This window comes from Loxodonta africana, chromosome 7 (genome assembly GCF_030014295.1).
Source record: "Loxodonta africana isolate mLoxAfr1 chromosome 7, mLoxAfr1.hap2, whole genome shotgun sequence".
In the NCBI taxonomy this organism is placed as follows: Eukaryota; Metazoa; Chordata; class Mammalia; order Proboscidea; family Elephantidae; genus Loxodonta; species Loxodonta africana.
Window position 1 is genome coordinate 65,850,209 of NC_087348.1, and position 3,707 is coordinate 65,853,915.

Sequence of the window (3,707 nt, forward strand, 5' to 3'; positions counted from 1 at the left end):
CTCAGACCAACAATTAATCTGCTATCTCTAGAGATTTCCCTATTCTGGACTTTCATATGGACAGAAACATATGCGGTCTTTTGTGACTAGCAGCTCCCACTCCTGACAAGACAACCTTTGGAAACCCTGGTGGCATAGTGGGTAAGTGCTATGGCTGCTAACCAAAAAGTTGGCAGTTCAGATCCACCAGGCACTCTTTGGAAACGCTATGGGGCAGTTCTACTCTGTCCTATAGGGTCGCTATTGAGTCAGAATTGACTTGACGGCAACAGGTTTGGGTTTTTTGTTTCTTTGTTTCTTTCTTTCACTTAGCAAAATGTTTTTTGAGGTTCATCCATGTTGTAGCATGTTATCAGTACTGCATTCCTTTTTATAGTCAAATAATATTCCATTGTGTGGCTATACCACCATTTGTTTATCCATTCATCAGTTAATAGACATTTAGGTTGCTTCCACATTTTTGCTATGATAAATAGCATTGCTATGCACAAGTTTATGTGTGGACATATGTTTCCATTACTCCTGAGTATATATCTAATAGTGGCATTACTGGGTCATATGGTACTCTATGTTTACTCATTTGAGGAACTACCAGACTGTTTTCCAAAGCTGCTGCACCTTTTTATATTTCCACCAGTAGTGAATGAGGCTTCCAATTTCTCCACATCCTCACCAAAACTTCTTGTTTTCCATTTTCTGATAATAGCTATCCTAATGGGTGTGAAGTAGTATCTCACTGTGGCTTTGATTTGCATTTTTCTGATAAATAATGAAGTTGAGTATTTTTTTTTTTTTATGTGCTTATTGCCCATTTGTATATCTTCCCTGGAGAAATGTCTATTCAGATCCTTTGCCCATTTTAAAATTGGGTTGTCTTTTCATCATTGAGTTGTAAGAGTTCTTTATATATTCTAGATACAAGTCCCTTATCAGATATATGATTTGCAAATATTTTCTCCCACTCTGTAGGTTGTCTTTTTCCTTTTTATGTTAGCCTTTGAAGCGCAAAAATTTTTTAATTTTAATGAAGTCTCATTTATCTATTTTTTCTATTGATGTTCATCGTTTTATATCTAAGAATCTCTTGCCAAATTCAAGGTCATGAAACTTTACCTCTATATTTTCTTCTAAGAGTTTTACGCTTTTAGTTCTTACATTTAGGTCTTTGATCCGTTTTGAGTTCATTTTTGTATATGGTATGAGGTAATGATCCAACTTCATTCTTTTGCACATGGCTATACAGGTGTCCCAGCTCCATTTGCTGAAAACATTATTATTTCACCAGTGAATGGTGTTATGAATTGAGTTTTGTTCCCCCAAAAGTTATGTTGAATTCCTAACCTCTTTACCTGTAAATATGACCCTGTTTGGAAATAGAGACTTTTTTATGTTAATGGGGTCATACCAGAGTGGAGTGGGTCCTAAACCTAATCCCTTCTCAGTGACATCTTTTATAAAAGAGCAGAATACACACACACATACACACACAGGGGGAAGAGACCATGTGCGGAACCATCTACAAGCCAAGGAACGCCAAGGTGCACCCAGGGCTACTGACAAGGAAGGACCCTCCCAGAGAGCCGATGACCTGACTTATACTTCTAGCCTCCAGAACTGTGAGACAATAAATTTCGGTTTTTTAAAGTCACTCATTTGAGGTATTTTTGTTATGGCAGCACTATGTGACTAAAACAAATGGTCTTGGCACCCTTGTCAAAAATCAGTTGAACATAGATATACTGGTTGATTGCTAGATTCTCAATTCTATCCCATTGATCTATATGTCTATCCTTGTGCTAGTACCACATGGTCTTAATTCCTGCTGCTTTATATTAAGTGTTGAAATTTAGAAGTATGAGTCCTCCTACTTTGTTCTTTTTCAAAATTGTTTTGGCTATTCTGGGTCCCTTGCAATTTCAAATGAATTTTAGAATCAGCGTGTCAACTTCTACAAAGAAGTTAGATGGGATTCTGATAGGGACTGTACTGAATCTGTGGGTCAATTTGGGTAGTATTGTTGTCTTAACAATGTTATGTCTTTCAATCCATGAACCTGGGATGTGTTTTCATTTATTTAGATCTTCTTTAATTTCTTTCAACAATGTTTTGTTGTTTCCAAAGTGTTAAGTTCCACACTTCCCTTGTTAAATTTATTCCTAAGTATTTTATTCTTTTTGATGATACTGTAAATATAATTATTTTTTTCTTTCATTTTTAGATTGTTCATTCCAAGTGCATATAAATATTATTTATTCTTTTCTATTCCCATTTTCCTCTCCCATCAGGCAACAATTCTAAGGTATTTAATGCCTATGTTTTTGTTCCCTTTAAAACTGTCTTGTTTTGTGTGCATTTTCAAAAACTTACCAAAATTGGTATTGAGTTGTATGTCTCATCGTTTCCCCTCTCAGCACTATGCTTTCAAGAGTCTTCCACGTAGCTATGCGTACAGGCAGTCTAGTGTTTGCAGCTGCTACCTGGTTCTCCATGGTTAGCATCAGCATTTGACTCATCTAACTCCCACATCCTCCCCACCACCTGACCCTGCCCAGTACATTTTGTCCATTGTAACAAGTGTCAAGTGATAATCTCATTGTTGTTTTCATTTCTATTCATCTCTAGTCAAGAGTTAAGTATCTCATCATATGCTTTTCATCCTTTTGGTTTCTTACTCCATATTAGAAAGATAGGTGTCCATCAGTGTTCCCCAAAAAGTAAAAAGAGAATGTCTGAATGTCACCATGAGGTAAAAACACTCCCCTTCCACTCTCAGTAGACCTTAATAAAGTCCAGATGCTTCACGGATTCACAGGTGGAGTTTTTTTCTCATTTCACCCCTTTCTATTTTCTTCCTTAGGTCCCTGGTTGGCCCAGTTTGCCCTCCACTACTAAAGGTTGGCCTTTGGAACCCACCCAGCCGCACCAAAAAAGAAAGGCCTGGTGACTCACTTCCGTAATGATTACAACCAAGAAAACCCTATGGAACAGTTCTACTCTGTAATGCGTAGGGTCGCCATGAGTGGAATCCACTACAGTAATGGATTTGCTTTGGTTTATTTTCTTCCTTACAGTGATTTCATTACCTAGGGTGATGTAAGAGAGGTACCCAGGGCACAAAATTTAAGGAGGCAGAGTTTCAGGTTTGCACATAAGTCATGGAGTGAATTTTGTCCCCACAAAATACGTACTGTAAATCCTAATCTCTATGCCTGTCGTTACAATCTCATTCTGAAATGAGTTGTCTTTGTTATGTTAAAGAGGCAGGATTAGCACAGGGTGTATTTTGAGTCAATCTCTTTTGAGGTATAAAAGAGATAAAACAAGCAAGCAGAGCACAGATGGGGTAAGATAGATGCCAAGACACATAGTGCTCTCCAAGGAACCAGGAACCAGAAGCTGAAGAGACAAGGACCTGCCTCCAGAGCTACAGAGAGAAAGATTTCCCCTAGAGCTGACGCCCTGAATTTGGACTTCTAGCTTCCTAAACTGTGAGAAAGCAAATTTCTGTTTATTAAAGACCCTAACTTGTATTTCTGTTTTGGCAGCACTGGATAACTAAGACAGCATACTAATGCCTCCAATAAAATCTGTTGAATCGATAAATCGCATTTCACAAAGTAGAGCTCAGAGTCCGGAGACTTTAAAGAACAGCCCCAGGCGGCTGCGATTCTCCCCTCCCCGTCCCCCGCACCCCATTCATTGGAGCC